We start from the raw sequence: 19,162 nt of genomic DNA on the forward strand, positions 1-19,162 counted from the left end.
ACCAGTGGCCCAGTTCCACTGAACCAACAGATCAATGTGTGATAGGACTCGTTAGCTCCTCTGGGAAGTAAATCGCTTGGTCTCCTTGAGACTAGGGGGTCTAATGCCCCAAGAGATGGTAATCAGGCCAAAGGCACGTGGCATTTTAGTAGCTAAAGTCTCTGATAATAATCTGTTTTTAGAATTCAGCGATAAATACAAACATTCAAATCAACAAACCAGCGTCATTTTTCTTTTCCTCCCCCCACCCCCCCCCCCCGCCCCTGAACTGACTCTTTGGCTAACTCTGAATTAGGAAGATATCAGAAGATGGGGAGGGGGTGATTAAGAATGAACTCTTATCTAAGGGTGAAAGCATCTCTCCTAATTAAGAAACACATGAGGAGTTCCCATTGTGGTGCAGTGGAAACGATTCTGACTAGGAACCATGAGGTAGCAGGTTCTATCTCTGTCCTTGCTCAGTGGGTTAAGGATCTGGCGTTGCTGTGAGCTGTGGTGTAGGTTGCAGACGCAGCTCAGATCTGGCATTGCTGTGGCTCTGGCCTAGGCCGTAGGCCGGTGGCTTACAGCTCTGATTAGACCCCTAGCCTGGGAACCTCCATATGCTGCAGGTGCAGCCCTAAAAAAAGGACGAAAAAAAAAAAAAAAAGAAAAAAAAGGAAAAAAGAAAAAAAGAAAAGAAACACATCACAAAAAGAGATCTTCTATTAAAACAATGGAAAAATACAGCATATGGAATCTAAAAGGAAAACAAAATAAAACAAGCAGATAATCCCACTTAGAAAGAGATAAGAATGAATAGCAGGCATCCACAGGAGTAAAACCCACTCCGCCTTAGAGGATGAGAGACAGGGGGAGGGAAGGGAATGCTTTCCCTGAGAAGCTGTGCAATTCCAAAACATCAGATTAGGATTTGGGTTTATTTCCTGATAGGATTAAAGGTAGATTGATTGTCAAATTCAAAACATCCTCTTTTTTTATCTGAAGATTCAACCCAGGGAGCCTTGGCCTTTTCTCAATTGTTTTGCAAATTGATTATTCAGGGAAGTTATCTCATCCAACCCTGGAGACAGGCAGCTCTCTCCAAGCTCCTAGTGGGCAGGGGACACTGGGGGTCTTGGAGGGACCACCCTCCTCCACAGCAAGAAGTCACGCATGTGCAGTTCAATTTCTTTATTCTCCTTTCTTTTTCTTTTTAAACTTTTTTAGGGCTGCACCCACAGCATATGGAAATTCCCAGCAAGGGGTTGTATCAGAGCTGCAGCTGCTGCTGCTGCTGGCCTGCATCACAGCCACAGCAACATGGGATCTGAGCCATGTCTGTGACCTACACTGCAGCTCACGGCAGCAAGGAATCCTTAACCCAGTGAGCAAGGCCAGGGATTGAACTCACATCCTCATGGATACTAGTTGGGTTCATACCCCGCTGAGCCACAATGGGAACTTCTGCGCATTTCGATTTTGAGGCTGTGGGTTGGGACGTCTATACATGACCACTGAGGCCACTGGTTGCTTCTCTGACCCACCCTAAGCAGGGAAGGGCTTGGTTATTTTCCTGCGCTGTAGAGCCAAGGTGACCAATTAGACCCATGAATAGATAGTTCAAGGCCGCTGATATTCATTCTCTCTCCTTCCAGACCCATGGACTTAACCTCTCTGTTGTGTCACTTGGCACCAGCACCCTTCCACAGTGATCTGGTTATTTGCCTTCTTGCCCTTAGCCCCATCCCCTCGCCCCAGTTCTGCTGGGGACACACCCTCCTACGCTCTATTTCCCAACTGTTTTTGCCAACTGGCTTTGGGTGAGGTTTGGTCCATTGGGGGCACCGGGAGAGATTGGAGGAAAGTGGATTGAGTTATTTTGCTAGGGCTGCGGTAACAAAGTATCCCAAACTGGGTGGTTTGAAAACAACAGAAACTTATTCCCTCGCCTTTTTGGAGGCCAGAAGCCTGAAATCAAGGCCCTGGCAGGGCGGTGCTGGTGTTCCGTCTGAAAGCTCTAAGGAAGACGCCTTCCTGGCCCCTTCTTCTGTCGGCTCTGGCCATCCTCAGTGTGCCTTGCCTGGTAACTGCATCCCTCCAACCTCTGCTTCCATCTTCCCAGGCCTCTGCCCTGTGTCTGTGTCCCCTCCTCTTCCCACAAGGACATTAGTCATTGGGTTTCCAAGTAAGGTCAGATCCTCAGGTTGTGGGTAAACATGGATTTTTGAGGATCACTGTTCATCCTGCTCCATGGGTAAAGAAACTGATAAGGGTGTTTCTTGTCCTTTCTGTGGTTCAGAGGGTCTCTCCAACAGCCGTCACCAAGGTCACCATAGTCCCAGGCGGCCTGACAGTAACACTTGCCTTTCTTCCCAGAAGTGGCAGTTGCTAATCTTACGGCTGCCTCATCTTCCCCCAGTGGCTTTTTCAGCTCCAACCCTTTCATAAATAATTTGCCAGATTACATTTCTTCTATGAAATTACCTGGTGTGGGTTTTGTTTTCCTGGATAGACTCTGATTGACATGCACCGTTAGTAAGACATTAGGCTATTTGTAAAAGGCGGGTGGAGGCATCACGGGTCGGGGTTAAGCATGTAAACCAGGCTTGGGTTCAAATTCCAGCTGCTTCGTCACTAGGTGAGCTACTCAAGCTCTTGGTGTTTGTGTTTCTCCATCAGCAAAGTTAAGGTAACAATGGTATCTAAAGAATTAGGTTGGTAGGAGAAACAAAATCCACTTAGAATAGGTACCAAGTTTTAACATATGGAAAGTGTTCTATACATGTTTATTACGATGGGGGGGGATAAGCGATCTGGGGGGCAGGGGCTTCATGGGAAACATTTTGAAATTTGTCAGAACATACCTATTAAAATTCCATGGATGTTCCCTGCCCAATGTATATACACAGATATACACACAGCTTCATAATTAGATTTTGGTGATACAATGGCTATTCAAATTGTGTAGTCAACACCCCTTTCCTACAAATAACTTGTTTGGACCACCGAGCCATTGCCATAGTACTCTATTCACGTGTTCATGTATTCATTTAGAGCAGCACCTCTAAATTCTAGGGCACACTAGCTGGAATGTTTCCAAGGAAAAAGGAAAATCTGCCTGGAAATCCCCCATCATCATTAACAAATATCTAAGGAGTGCTGTCTGCTACCTCGAGGGCTATGAGCAAATTTCAGGTGCATTTAAAAAATTCTTATGGAGCAATGGTGGTGCCCTCTGAGGAGTCAGGCACTGAAAACGAAGGCCAGCGGTTCAGAATTACTCTAAGAGCCACATGATTGTCTGTCACCATGTTAGTTAGGGTTCTCTGGAGAAACAGAACCAAACAGGTGGGTACATACACAGGCATGTATTTTAAGGAATTAGATCATGTGATTGTAGCGGGGAGCGTGTCTGAAATCCATAGGGGTCCCATAGGCTGGAATCGCAGGCAGGAGTATGGATGCTTCAGCCTTGAGACAGAATTCCTTCTTCTCCAGGAAACCTCTGTTTTGCTACTAAGACCTTCACCTGATTAGATGACGCTCACCCAACAGTAATCTGTTTTACTTCAAGTCAGCTGAAAAGAGGATAACCACGTCTACAAAATACCTTCGCAGACAAACCTAGATTAGTCTTTGATTAGACAACTGGTACTATAGCTGCTATGAACGGAAATGTGACCCCTTCAAATTGCTATGGTGGGGAGTTCCCGTTGTGGTGAAGTGGAAACGAATCTAACTAGTATCCCTGAGGATTTGGGTTCCATTCCTGGCCTCATTTAGTGGGTTAAAAGATCTGGCGTTGCCATGAGCTGTAGTGTAGGTTGCAGACGTGGCTCAGATCCTGAGTTGCTGTGGCTGTGGCTGGGCAGCTGTAGTTCCAATTCAACCCCTAGCCTGGGAACTTCCATATGCCATGGGTGCAGCCCTAAAAAGAAAAAAAAAAAATTCCTCTGTTGAAGTCCTAACCCCTAATGTGACTATATTGGGATATAGGGCTCAGGAGGTGATTAAGGTTACAAGAGATGATAAGGGTGGGGTCCTGATCTGCTAGATTGGTGGCCTTATAAGAGGAGGCAGAGACAAGAGAGATCTCTTTCTTTCTGGGGAGAGGCCATGTGAGAAGATAGCAAGAGGGCAGCTACTGCAAGCCAGGAAGAGAACCCTCTCCAGAAAGCAAACCCTCCTAGACCTTGATTTTGGACTTTCCAGCCTCCAGAACTGCAAGAAAACAAGTTTCTGTTGTTTAGAACACAGTGAACTATCAGCCTCTCCACTATTCTGGAAAGAACAGGAGACCCGGGCTGTGTCCTATTATTTTATTTTTTTAAAATAGTACCTAGCACCAAGCAATGAATGCCATGTTTGTGGATTGAATGACTCCTTGAACCCATGAATATGATCGAATGAAAAACCAAAACAGAGAGGTGATGAGACCTCAGAAAATGGGTCGGATCTTGCTTCATCCATTTCATAATTATAATAACTTGAGTATCAGGGATGCAAGGGTGAAACAGCAGACACAGCTCCCTCCCGTGAAGCTCACCGTCCAGATGGGAGACACATGATTGACAAGAATCCCAAGTGGGTGGATGTTGGAGTGGGGAAAGCGGCATCAGGAAAGGCTGCCAGGAGGAACTGATGTTTAGGTTGAGACCTAAAGAGATGACATAGGGACCAGCGAGGAGAAAGGGAAGACAACCAGGACAAAATCTAGGCGGACGTCTCAGGCAGAGGGAACACATGTGTGAATGCAAGAGAGAGCGCAGAATCAGAAACCCCACAATGATGGGATTAGGGCTGATTTGTGTGAGCCAGGGCAGAGAGGCAGGCAGTGGCCAGATGCAAAGCCTCAGTCTCCATCCCACGGAAGAGCTGAGAGGTGCACCTGCTTCGAGCAAACCCCTTCTGTGCGTGAGGAACCCTCTACAAATGACGCCGGGCTGAAGGCTGACCGGCCAATGGGGAAAAACGTGCTGTTCTCTCATCCAGGTTTCCCGAGCATGAAGAAAGCCACGTGGACTTTTTGATGTGTTTGGTGAGACAAAAGCAACAATCATCCCCCAAGGCAAACTCTGGCTACTCAGTCTCCAAGCAGCGGAGACCTCCCGGCATGCCGAATGGTGTTGATTTCAGCCCTGGGCGTGTTTACAGTGGTCCACGTGGTTCCTGGCTGGAAGCAGGCAGTTTTTGTAACATGTTGGTTATTTTTCCCTGGGAAGGAAGAAACTGTGCAGTGGCACTGAGCTAATGGTTAAGCACTAGTGTGTATGAATGGGGCCTTATCATCTCAATATGGTGAGAAAGGGAATTGGGATGTGGTCCTCGGGAGCCGTCAGTGACAGTTTCCTAGGAACATGGCTATCTTGTTGGTGTCGTTATAATCCCTCCTGCACATTAACTGCCTGCTTAGGCTTTTCTCCTGCCCTGCTGTGTGTTCCCACGCGGCTGTTAACACAGCATCGTGTTCTGGGCTTTGGGGATGCCTCCCCCTGGCTGCTGTTGGGGAGGATTTCTGGGCTCTGGGCAGCGTGGGGATGTGGACTTTTCTCTCTCTTGGCCCTGGGCACCCAGCTCGGCTGCCTTTGGAGTGTCTGCCTGCCTGCCTGCCTTCCTGGGAGCATCTGCTAGGCCAGGGCCATGCTGCTCCTCTCTGACTCAGAGGGAAAGCATGATCTCTCAGTAATGGAGTGCATAGCTGCCTGGCTGCTCCAGGCCGCTTTCATCACTGTGCCCGCGGAGCCTTGAATCAGCAGCCACTCCCTTCCCAGGGATGGAGGAAGGTTGGCAGAAAGCGGAGTTGATGTCGACGATGGCGATGCTTCATGAAGATGCAGCTGGCAGAGACTGGGGTTCAATCACTCGCTCACTCATTCAACACATATTTCTTGAGTCTGTGCTATGTGCCCCATGTTTGTTTAAGGTGCCAAGGATGCTGGAATCAGACATAAAGAAAATGACTCCTCTCACAGAACTGCATTCTCATGAAGGAGACAGATACTCTCAAAAAGGAAAAATAGCAAAAGATAGTCAGGTTTGTAACCCCCTGACAATGGCTCAGTGGGTTATGAAACTGACTAGCATCCTTGAGGCTGGGGGTTTGATCCCTGCCCTCACTCCGTGGGTTAAGGATTCGGCATTGGCGTGAGCTGTGGTGTAGGTCTCAGATGTAGCACGGATCTGGCATTGCTGTGGCTCTGGTGTAGGCTGGCAGCTGCAGCTCCTATTGAACCCCTAGCCTGGGAGCTTCCATGTGCTGCGGGTGCCGCCCTAAAGAAAACCACCCAAAGCAAAAAATAAATTAAAAAAAGACATACATACATCCTAAAGACTGAGAAGGAAGCAAGGAAAGAAGGTGGGAAAGAATTGGGAGGGCTGAAAATTTAGATGCTGTCTAAAGTCTCTGTGCTCAGAAGAACCACAGCTCTGCAGCGATGTCCGTGGCCTAATCTCTTGAAGGTGTGATTGTGTCAGGTCACTTGATAAGTGACAAAGGGAGTTAAAGTTGCTGGTCAGCTGACCTTGAGATGGAGAGAGTAGTCTGGATTAGCCAGGTGGGTCCACATTAATTACAAGGGTATTGATGAGGGGGTCAGAAAGGAGAGTCAGACAGATGGTAGCATGAGAGGAGCTTGGCCTGACATCGAGGACTTTGAAGATGGGAGGTGGCCCTGAGCCAGGGAATGTGAGTGGCCGCTAAGAAGTTGGAAGAGGCAAAGAAATGGATTCTCCTCTAGGGCTTCCAGAACCCTGCCCTGCCAACACCTTGGTTTGAGTACAGTGAAAGCCATGTCAGGCTCCTGATCTACTGCAATGTAATAAACTTGTTGGGTTTTAAGCCACCAAATATGTCGTAATTTGTTTCAGCAGCGATAAAAAAAACTGATGCAATCACCCAACGGTGATAACTAAGTAAGGATCTCTGGTAAGGTGTTCATAGTCAGCAAGTGAAAACAAGGGATGCTCAGGTGCATTTGAATTTCAGATTGTAAATTATAATCTATTAAAGTAAGGAATAGCTTACTCATTACTTGACATTTAAATTTAACAGGGTATCTTGTATTTTATCTGGTGAGCCTCATCTCAGAGGAAGTAGGATGGGGGTATTTGGGGGAAAGATATTCGGGGCAGAGGGAAGAGCATGGAAAAGGAGGCTTTGAGGAACCATGAGGAGAGAAGTATGGTTGGAGGGAAAGAATGAGGAGAAGATGGGTTCAGAGCAGTCATCAGAAACTGGATCCTGCTGGTCATAAGGAAGACGGCAGCCTTTGGTTTGAGCAGGACGGGAAGACACTGGGGGGTTTGGGGCAGAGGAGTACCGATGTTTGCGGTCCCCGGAGAATGAAGAGATGCAGACTGCTAGCAACTTGATGACAAGGTCTAATGCAGCACAGAGGTAGGTATTCTAGCACCCAAGCACTGGGAAGGCAGGAGCCCTGCTAATCCGTACAACTCAATGCTGCACCATCTGCCATCAGAACCCGAAAGGTGTATGGGGTTGCATAGAGGGAGCCCAGAGGATTTCAGGAGAAAAAAGTGGCTCGTGAAAAGAAATCTGAAGGCTCGTAAGGTGATCTGTAAGTGCCAGGGGAAAGAAGAGATGCACGGGGACCTCACGAAGGCAAAGACATTTTGTACAAAGCCAAATTTCACTCAGAACTCAATCTCCGGGAGAAGAGTGTGTCATATCTACTGTCCACATCAGTTATTCAGAGCAGCAGAATCTGAACCAAGATCCAAGGAAGCCATTTCAACTCTTCAAACACGAAGGAGTTCCCTTAAAATTTTGCAGGAGGGAAGAAAAATCATGATGACAAAACTCTTTTAGCAGCTTGATATTGAATCACTAATTATGACCAGCACGAGGTGTTGACTAGGTACCGGGGAGTGGGCTCAGTGCCTTCCATGGATTTTCTCATCCTCCCAGCACCGCTAACCACACAGATACACAGAGGAGGAAAAGGAGACCAGAGAGATTGAGTAACTGATCCAAGGTCACACAGCTTTCAGGAACCCATTAAATGCAACCACCTTGAATTTAGCTCCCAGACTGGATCTGTTACTCCCTCTAATTTTTATACCCCAGAGTGTGAACATATCTCTGTCACCCGGCACTATCATGAGCTTAATATATGTCTGTTTCCCTGATGAAATTGGGATCCTGTGATAAGGAGAGCTGTCCATCTTGATGTCATCAGAAATTGGCATGGAGTAGGCAAGCAGAAAATCAAATTTGTGTTGAATGAGTGCATGAATGAATGAATGGATGGAATATGAATCTCAAGTGCAAAAATGTCAATGTCAAAACACAGACAGGCAAGGCCTTGTCCCTTCATCCTCAGCAGAATCAAGCTGGGCACCAAGGATCCTGCCCCCTTGCTGTTTTTTTCTCTAAAGTCCCATGACAACTTAAATATACATCTCATTTCACTCTGTTTATCCCCCCTGCCCCCACCCAGAGTACCAGACGTCTCCAGAGAGATTACAGATCGTAGTTCTTTGGTAATTTCCCCCTTCATCTGTGTCCACATCTCTTCATATCAGAAGCTTCTCTTCCCCATCTCCCTCCATGTGTTTTTTTTTTGTTTTTTTTTTTTTTTTTTTTTTTTTGAGCTATTTCTTGGGCCGCTCCCACAGCATATGGAGGTTCCCAGGCTAGGAGTTGAATCGGAGCTGTAGCCACCGGCCTACACCAGAGCCACAGCAACGCGGGATCCGAGCCGCGTCTGCAACCTACACCACAGCTCACGGCAACGCCGGATCGTTAATCCACTGAGCAAGGGCAGGGACCGAACCCGCCACCTCATGGTTCCTAGTCGGATTTGTTAGCCACTGCGCCACGACGGGAACTCCCATGTGTTTATCTCATTGTTTCTCTTTCGTTTTCTGTGCTTTGTGAGCATCCTTGATCCCTGAGCCCTGGACAGAAGATCTGTGTACGATGATGGCAAAGCCACTCCTGTCGTAGCCATTACACTGATTGTGCAACTTTCTTTTCTTTTCTTTTTTTTTTTTTTTTTTTTTGGTCTTTTTTCTATTTCTTTGGGCCACTTCAGTGGCATATGGAGTTTCCCAGGCTAGGAGTTGAATCGGAGCTGTAGCCACCGGCCTACACCAGAGCCACAGCAACGCGGGATCCGAGCCGCGTCTGCAACCTACACCACAGCTCACGGCAACGCCGGATCGTTAACCCACTGAGCAAGGCCAGGGACCGAACCCGCAACCTCATGGTTCCTAGTCGGATTCGTTAGCCACTGCGCCATGATGGGAACTCCCATGTGCTTATCTCATTGTTTCTCTTTTGTTTTCTGTGCTTTGTGAGCATCCTTGATCCCTGAGCCCTGGACAGAAGATCTGTGTACGATGATGGCAAAGCCACTCCTGTCGTAGCCATTACACTGATTGTGCAACTTTTTTTTCTTTGTCTTTTTTCTATTTCTTTGGGCTGCTCCCGCGGCATATGGAGGTTCCCAGGCTAGGGGTTGAATCGGAGCTGTAGCCACCGGCCTACGCCAGAGCCACAGCAACGTGGGATCCAAGCCGCGTCTGCAACCTACACTACAGCTCACGGCAACGCCGGATCGTTAACCCACTGAGCAAGGGCAGGGACCGAACCTGCAACCTCATGGTTCCTAGTCGGATTCGTTAACCACTGTGCCACGACGGGAACTCCTGTGCAACTTTTTTAAGGGAACGCTGATGTGTTTGAAGAGTTGAAATATGGCTTCCTCGGATCTGGGGATCTTGCCGTCTAGTACGGAGCAATGCGATGTGAGCAGGACTTGTACATCATTGCTGGCTTTGAGGATGGAGGAAGGAGCCATGGATCACAAAATATGAGCATCCTCCAGAAGCTGGGAAGGGCAGGGAAATGGAGTCTCTCCTAGAACCTCCAGAAGGAATGAGCCCTGCCCCTCCCTGACCTTAGCCCGGTGAGACTGGTGTGGACTTCTGACCTTCAGAATGACACACACAGAGGGAAGAGCGTGTGAGGATACAGGGGGAAGATGGCCATTTATCCACACATCGAGCAGAGGCCTCTGAAGGAACCAGTCCTGCTGATACCTTCGTCTCAAACTTCCAGCCTCCGGAACTGTGATAAAGTAAATTTTTGTTGTGTAAGCCAATAAATAAATAAATAAATAATCTGCCATGTTCTTAGATATGGACAAATCTCAGTTTAGCTACTAGTGGAAGGTAAGTTCCCCAAGGTCACACAGCGAGCGGGATCTAGCTCCCTGTCGACCCAAGTCTGGAAGAGGAGCCAGTCCATGCCTCGCTTAAAACACTCCCTCCTTTGATAGGAAGGTAGATGGAATGAGACCATCATGTACCTCCACTCTTCTGGAATTTTCTGCTTGATAAAAGTTTCATTTGAAGGTCTAGAGAACCTTCCCCAAATTACCAAGTTCCCATTTAGCCTCCCAGAGATGCCCGTGAAATTTGTTCTCAAATTTTATTCACTGGAGCCAACATAATGGATCCTAAAAATGTCAAGGCTACTATTCGGGGGAATTGGCCCATAACCAGGCGCTGTGTTCCCCCTTCCAAATTTCACAGCAGCCCTAGGAATTAGGTATTTTTATCTTCATTTTATTATTTTTTTCTTATTTATTTATTTATTTTGTCTTTTGTCTTTTTAGGGCTGCACCCGCAGAATACGGAGGTTCCTAGGCTAGGGGTCTAATTAGAACTATAGCTGCCGGTCTCCGCCAGATAAATAAATAAATAAATGAATAAATAATCTGCCATGCGGATAAATAAATAATCAGCAATGCGGGATCTGAGCTGTGTCTGTGACCTACACCACAGCTCACGGCAATGCCGGACCCTTCACCCACCGAGCGAGGCCAAGGATCGAACCCGCAACCTCATGGTTCCTTGTTGGATTCGTTTCCGCTGTGCCACGACGGGAACTCCCTTATCGTCACTTTATAGATGAGCTTAGAGATTTAAGTGATTCACCGTCCGTAAACTAAGTCGTTTGATCTTCACGACAATGTGATGGAGTAGGACTAGCGATCCCGTTTTCAGAGGCTACCACCCGATTGCAGAGAACTGCAGTTCTCTGCGCCCCTCTCCATAACGAGAACGTGCCAGAGCCAGATTTGAGCAGAATTCCTTTTAATTCTGTCCCCCAGGGATCTCAGCCACCAGCAGAGGCTCAGTAAACGTCTGTGGAGGAGATGGATTATTCCAAGGCCTGCATTCTTTCCACGACTCTCTGCTACCGCAAATTCACCTCTCCCTCTGGCACACAGTTTTGAAATTGAGGCCATGACAAAGCATCCTGCCAAGTGCTCTTTTCTGGGGCCAGCTTGAGGTGTCCCAGTCCTTTTGTGACCTCTTCATAACCCTTGCCCCCTGCCCCATGGAATCTTTCGGAAGCAGCCTAGGAAATGACAATTTCCCCATCTCCCATCTCTCGCCACTATCTCGTGTGCAGTTGCAGAAAGACACTTCCTTCCTCTTCATTTCTCCAAAAGGCAAACAACACATTATTCGGGAGTTCTGCGTCAAATCCTAACACCTGATGTGCCTGATAGGCAAGCTGTTCCCTTTTTCTATTTGTGCGGCAAATAAAGTTTATCGCTCCTCCCGTGCTGTGGGGTTCCAATATGAAATGCAGCCCCTATCACTCTTCCCCTTGTCCTTGGCAGCTCCCTCAGGTTCACGTGGCTTCTCAAACACTATTTGTCTTGTTCAAGTTCTTCGGGATCCAAAATAAATCATCGCTGTGTCATCCAGATGTGGTGCGGCCAGGTAGACAGACGGACATATTCAAACTAGGGATGCGGTTTAGGAAAACCTGACTTTTGGAGTAATTTTTATCTAGGAATCTTTGGTCTGAAAAGCACCCCAAAGAGATGCAGTTTTGACATCATATAGGGAAATACGCCAGTCGACGGTTTTTCCATGGACCCTCTGCAGTTCAAACTGATGAAAGAAAGCAGGAGAGCGCCTAAGGCGAGCCCAGCACAATTTTCATTTAGGAATAAAAGGCCCTAATAAAAGGCTCTTTCTAAAGTTTCATTCTAGCTTCACATGATCCTCTGTGTACCAAAAATAGATTGTATGCAGCTAGGGTTCTGGGGGAAAAATCAGCCTCCTGTTTTATCGTCTTTTCCCCACTTTCCCTTTTAATTTGCCAAAAAGAAAGGTTTCCAGGAGCATAACAAATTATGAATCTTGGGCATCATAATATTTGCTCCAGGTACACACACACACACACACACACACACTTACCTACACACATTCTTTCATTTTTCTTGTCCACGGTTAAAGCACAAATGCAGTGTTTTTCACAGAACTGATGCTATTTTTAGGCTAAGCTATAGGAAGTCTGCAGATTAATAAATGAACCAGAAGCACAGAACCCTAGCACATGGTAATATGCCAACGCAAAAGCTAGCTTGGCCTTTAGCCAATGAACGGTGGTTAGATGTTGCAGCAATGAAAGTATGAACACTGCTTACAAAGGAATGATTAATAAGCTGACAAACTTCCAGGCATTTATTTCCGATTCTTTAGTGCCAGCTATACATACTAGCATATTTTCAACTTTATTAGTAAAGTCTCACAGCCTGGTCCTCGTGGGTGTGTTCCTGGAAGCCTTCTTAAATCCACTGCAAATTATATGGAGAGGTGAGCATCTGATAAACATTGCTTTTTCCCGTCACCTGATAGACCAGGCCTGTTTATCTGTCTCCCTGACAGCCGGCATTGAGAAATACTGTGCACATTTTCCCAAACCCAACCCTAGACACGATCTTTTCTGATGGCGGGATTACCATCTGGTGGCAACTGACCCATGGCCACTTAGTGTGACTTCCTGGGCCATGTTTGTTTCAAGGAAGTTCCGTCCCTCACTGTGGCATCTGCTGCCTCCTCCGTGGGTCACTTTGACCGTCCCTGGAGGTCAACCACTTCCCAGGGAGGGAGCCGGTCAGGAGTCTCCAACCCCTTCTCTGGGATACACTGATGATGTCAGTCATTGGGAAGATGTGTGACAATGAGGAATTATGGGATGGAATTGTGGTGATTGACTTCTTCACCCGGGACCGCCTCCGATTTTAAACCCCGAAGTCTCACATCCCAGCAAACAGCTCAGTCCCATTCAAAATGGGGTGGATGGTTGCCCCAGAGGGAAAAGTTGCCAACTGGAGTGAAGGAAGCCAGGAGGGGGCCTGGGCTTTGGGATCCGACCCAGGTTCAAATCCCAGTTGGAGCCTATCACCCACGTGACCCTGGTGAGGCTTTAACCGTCTTAGGTCTCAGTGTTGTCAAAATGGGGTGAGATGCCTGGTGCTAGGTTATGTGGTTTAAATAAGAGAAGATATTGAAGCTGTGGAAGACAACGCCCTCCCCCATCCCCACCGCCGCATTCATTTCTAACCTTACAAAACCACCACGTTGGCAAGGATAAAAATAATACAGCTACCTCGCGAATCAGATGAGGCCAGGCAGACTCTTGGGGGTGAAGTTATCTGCGTGTGCGATAATTACAGCCCGGGTCAGTGGGCTCCACAGCAGTTTGCCATGGGCTCTGCAAAGGCTGGAGGGGGTGTGGAGAAAAGAGAACCCTCCTACCCTGTTGGTGGGAATGGAAGGGGGTGCAGCCCCTGTGGAGACCAGGATGGAGGTTCCTTCAAAAACTGCTACTACCTGATCCAGCAATCCCACTCCTGGGCATATACCTGGAGTCAACTCTAATTCAAAGAGGTTCATGCACCCCCATGTTCACGGTAGCACTATCTACAATAGCCAGTACATGCAAGTAACCTAAATGTTCATCCACAGAGGAAATGGATAAAGAAAATGTGGTACAAATATGCAATGGAGTATTAGTCAGCCGTAAAAAAGAATGAAACAATGCTACTTGCGGCAACATGGATGGACATAGAGATTATCACACTAAGTGAAGTATAAGTCATACAGAGAAAGACAAATACCATATGACATGGCTTATATGTGGAATCTGAAATATGATACAGATGAACTTATTTACAAACCAAAAACAGACTCACAGAGCATGAGTGGTTAGCAAAGGGGAAAGTGGGGGAAAGGGAGATAAATTAGGAGTTTGGTATTAGCAGATACAAACCACTATAGGTAAAATAAATAAACAGCAAGGTCCTATCATACAGCACAGGGAACGATATTCAATATCCTGGAATAAACCATAATGGAAAACAATATGAAATATAATATATCCCTACATATAAGTATAACTGAATGACTTTGCTGTCTTCTTGAAACTAACACAACATTGTAAATAAACTACACTTTCAAAAAAAATTTGAAAAATAGTAGGTTCTGAAAAAGGGACAGCAGGAGTTCCCACTGTGGCTCAATGGGTTAAGAACCTGACACAGTCCCTGTCAGGATGTAGGTTCGATCCCTGGCCTTGCTCAGTGGGTTAAGGATCTGCGTTGCTTCAAGCTTCGGCGTAGGTCACAGACCCACCTTGGATCCTGAGGTGCAGTGGCCCTGGCTGTGGCATAGGCCTCAGCTGCAGCTTTGGTTCGACCCCTAGCCTGGGAACTTTCATATGCCGCAGGTGCGGCCCTAAAAAGAAAAAGTAAATACATGAAACTAAGTAAGTGACAGCAAATGACACAGTTGAACTCATCAAGGGATGGCGGTCCCTTCCTTCTAACTCTGTGCATGGTTTTTCCAGGAAAGCAAGACTTCAACAGAGATGGCTTCTCTCATCATCTCCTGGCTGGACAGATGGTACTTATATAAAAGACCTCACCCGCCACTAAAATTCCATTTGGGGTTACATAAAAATAACAATTACTGGGAAGTCAAAATTTTTAATTAAATGTATTCAAAGAGAGTAGAGATTAATGCCTTTAAGCAAGGGAGTATTTAATGCTCACAGGCCAGCTCATGCCTGCTGAAGCAAAAAACTCCCTGCCAGCGAAGCTTTTAAGAATTGATATTTCCTGCATTAATAATACTCTAAACCACACTCATAACAATGTAATTAGCAACCCAATTCCTATCATGCAGCCTGCGAGGACGCTGCATTATTAATTACACCAACAGAGCCTTCGAGCCGAGGGCCAGGTTCTAATTTTAGCTTTCAAGGTAAATGATCCCAAACCTGGCGGTTGGGGCAGCTTCACTGAGGGTACCACGGGCAAAGTTCACATCTCTCTGGTGATTGCTAAGTGGCAATGACTGCTCTGTCCACGGCGCCTTTGGGGATGACATAGGTTTTCAAGTCTGAGCTTGAGTGTATTTGGCTGCGCTCCCAAATTTTGTACCTGGCAAAATATGATTCATGTCCTAGCAATGCTCACTCTACCTCAGATTCCATCTTTACACCCGTGGGACATCACGGGATCCTCGTACGTGGATGAGCTGAGCCTGCCTCCCTTAGCGACTTGGAAACTGAGCCTCACCCCAGCGGCCTGGCCCCACTTTTTCCACCCCCCTCCTTCAGCACTTGGGGATCCCTCTGAAGGATTCTTGCCTCTAATCCTGAAAGCGCACAGATAAGGGAGACGCATGTTTCATCATCACTGGTTTTGCTCAAGTCCGGCGCTCGTCCTGAGAAAGGACACAAAATATTGAAATAGATGTGCGCTAATTTATCTTCCTCACGCAGCTTCAAAGGGCACCTGTTTGGGGGTAGCTTCATAAACACTATGTCTCACCACTGAAAAAATTAGTTTGCCAATTTGATAGCTGTGAAATGGTAGGAAATTGTTATTTTCATTTTCCAGCGTGAATTCTGAAGAGCACAGCTCAGCTGAGATGCCAGCGAGGAGGAGGATGTTACACCGAGAATGGATAAGGACAGGCTCGGAGGAGGCTTCCACCTGTGCCCATGCAACCCTGTCTCCCTCATTAAGACCTCCTGACACTGCCTTTGACCTTGAGATCTCTCTGCTCAGAGTGCCTAAAACAGGCGTTTCCCCCACCAGAATCTAGCACTTCATTGTTTTCATGTTCGTTATCTTAAATGAAAAAGCAATAATGATTTTAAAAAGACTGTTTTTTAAGGATCTAATAGATTGGAGATGGACACTAGGGTAGCTTCTGGAGAGGCTGAAATAAAGAAGCCCCTTTCCCCACCCTGAGATGCTCAGAGCCCAGCGAGGAAGATGAACAAGTGAAAATGAAATTATAATTTAGCGCAAAAAACAAAAATACACCGGTAAGATCTCTGTGTAAGTCATAAAGCGTTCATTCTGTTCCACCCACCCTGCCTGACAACGCACTAGCCTGTTCAGATGGCAGTGCTTCCTGCTTTAACTTTAATTTTTATTAATTTTTTTTTTTTTTTGGTCTTTTTAGGGCCGCATCTGTAGCATATGGTTTCCCAGGCTAGGGATAAAATTGGAGCTGCATACGGAGGTTCCCAGGCTAGGGGTCGAATCCGAGCTATAGCTGCTGACCTACACCACAGCCACAGCAACACAGGATCTGAGCTGCATCTGTGACCTACACCACAGCTCACGGCAACGCCAGATCCTTAACCCACTGAGCAAGGCCAGGGATCAAACCTGCATCCTCGTGGATGCTAGTTGGGTTCGTTAACCTCTGAGCCACGACGGGAACTCCCCATTGTAACTTTATGATCTGATCCAGAGTTGCATCCTGGCTGGGGTCTTACTAACTGGGTGAAATCACGTGAAGCCTGACTCACAGTCCCCTGGCCCCTCTTAACACGTGGGGCAGGTGTGGCAGGTGTGCTTTGGCTCAGAGAAGGGAGTTACTCTCTTTTCTGGGTTTGGGTCAGAAATGAGTCCCCAGAGAGGAAGGTCCAGTGAACCAAGTTTTGAACTAGAAAAGGAATTTTTCAGGCAGAAGGAGGAGAAAATCTCAAGTGGATGCGTAGAAACATCAGGTAGAAGCAGCATATTTGGGGAGGGTCTGATATCACTGTGGGGGAGGACTGGCAGGAAATACAGCTGGGAGCTCATGAAGTGTGTATTATCAATGTTTCCTACTGCATGTTTTGCAGATGTTAATAAGCGTGAGGCCAAAGAATAAAAATGACCCCAGGTTGAAGAGGTTTGGAATTGGAATTGAATGAATTAAGATAAAACAATTTTTCTGCAGGACTTCTCAGAGCCATCAGCTGATACCAGATTCCCCAGATTTATTCCTAGGTTGAAACTTTTTTTTTTCTTTTTTTTGGTAAATCAAAATTGCCATTTTTGTAGATAAATGACCATCAAATAGTGGTGATTTTATCTGATTCAAGCTAACATTTTGCCACTAAGCTTTTTGAGCAAGGCCTTCTGTTTTGGAGACAGTTTGTGAAATGTGAATAGAAATATTTTTTTTCAATCCAGAACGTAACCCCTTGTGAAGAGGAAACTTGTGGCATGTTTTTCTTGTATACTGTCCTTATTTCCAGATTAATTGCTCTTTAATAAAACTCAAATCAGGCAAAATTTGATGGATTTTTCTACAGGACAAAAAGACTTACAAATAAATAACAGAATAATTTCTAGGTCACTCCCTAGGTACCTGAAAGTATAATATGCAAAAAAAGAAAAAAAAAAAAAAAAGAGAGAGAGAGAGAGAACTGAGTCAGCAGCAGGCCCTAGATCATTGGACTGGACCTAACAGTTTGCCGTAACCGCTGGTTTCACCCCGTCCTAAAGCCCAGAGTCAAATAATCTACTAAGAAATGTGATAAGATGAAAAATAAGTATGACAAGTCTGATGTTGGCTTTGGGGCAATTTCAACTCTCCCAAAGTGACACAAGAGTCTCATTAAAAGAAAGCAAGTGTTTCTCTAGCCATAGTAACTGCATCAAGCCTTTCCAGGCATCTCGGGCAAAGGGGTCTGGTGAGCTGGCTGCTGTGGTTGAGAGAGGGGAGGGCAGAAGGGACTGTTGGCACCCAAAGGAAAACCACTTGGATGACCACTTAGAAGGGACGAAAAGATGTTCATAGGCAGGAGAGACCCTCACCACAATTTGATGCGATAGAAAAGGCGAGGGTGGGGTTCGGGGTGGGCAGACTCAGTGATGGGCTGGACCACCTCTTCTCAGCACTGTGTGTCACTGCCTCTCATGCTCCTTTTACAGAATCTCCTGCGCCTTTAATAGTGTCTGGGCTCTTGCACATGGCAAAGACCACAGGGTCTCCTTATATTCTGTCCTCCATCCACTCATCCGTTTATTCATTCAAACGATGATGTTTTGAGGGTCCAGATTCTGTGTGACAGGTTCGGTGCCAGATGCAGTAAACAAAGCAGATGCGGTCTCTCCTCCAAGACCAGCTGCCACGCTCTCACAGAGACTGGGGAAGGTACCAAGGAAGAACCCTCAAACCCAGAGTCTAGTGTGGGGCCAGCATCGGTGAAGGCTTCTGGGAGAAAAAAAACATCAGGGCTGGGACCTGAAGGGTAGTTGTTCATTCCCGTAAATGCTGGTCAATAATAGTAAGTAACAGCAGTAACACTTGCTAGGTGCTTTGTTGTTGTTGCTTTTCTTATTAGGGCCCTACCTGCGGCACATGGAAGTTTCTGGGCTAGGGGTTGCTGCAGCCACCGGCCCATGCCACAGCCACAGCAATGCCAGATCCAAGCTGCGACCTATACCACAGCTTATGGCAACGCTGGATCCTTAACCCACTGAGCAAGGCCGGGGGTCGAACTCCCATCCACATGGCTGCTAGTCTGATTCTTAACCCGTTGAGCCACAGTGGGAACTCCAGCTAAATGCTTTGTTATGCCAAGTCCTATGCTGAGCATTTTTTACAACTATCTCTCCATGCTGTAGGTTTTATTCTTATTGCTGTTTAAACAGAGCCATTGATATTTAGAAAGTTTCTGTCCTCGGTCATGGTCCTGGTGAGGAAAAACAGAGCTGGGGACTGAACTTGGCCAAGTGGGTCATCAGAGGTCCCACTGCTCTCCGCTGCCCAGCTCTGAGTCATGGGGAAGACCCCTGGCAGCATGATCTCGGGGACTCCTTGAAGCTCCGTTTGCAAAGGCAGATTGGAGCACAGCCACTGGAGACCCAGCCCAAAAGATCTAAGAGAAGAAGGCGAGTGGAAGGGGCACCAGGCTGCACAGGGCAATACAGCAGCCACTAGAGGATGGCTGGCTGTCTCTCCAGCCACCAGCTTCGTTTCCTGCCCCGGACACTGGAAGCGCAGCCGATATGGAGGGCATGCTTGTGTTTTGCCTGCGTAGAAGCAGAAA

The 19,162-nt window shown here is 46.9% G+C and overlaps 1 protein-coding gene and 1 long non-coding RNA gene across 27 annotated transcripts in view; one reads left to right on the forward strand and one right to left on the reverse strand.

Annotated features, from left to right (window-relative positions):
• Positions 1 to 19,162, reverse strand: part of LDB2 (LIM domain binding 2) — a 397,713-nt gene that overhangs the window by 17,584 nt on the left and 360,967 nt on the right. The window lies entirely within an intron of this gene.
• LOC146400314 (uncharacterized) lies at positions 10,574 to 16,995 on the forward strand. Its single transcript, XR_014812183.1, has 2 exons — positions 10,574 to 14,370; positions 16,524 to 16,995. It is a non-coding gene; the product is annotated as an uncharacterized LOC146400314 (long non-coding RNA).

This window comes from Sus scrofa, chromosome 8 (genome assembly GCF_054392235.1).
Source record: "Sus scrofa isolate SSC_HxYL_T2T_F1_AM1 chromosome 8, Sscrofa_HxYL_maternal_Yorkshire_Landrace_v2.0, whole genome shotgun sequence".
Lineage (NCBI taxonomy): Eukaryota > Metazoa > Chordata > Mammalia > Artiodactyla > Suidae > Sus > Sus scrofa.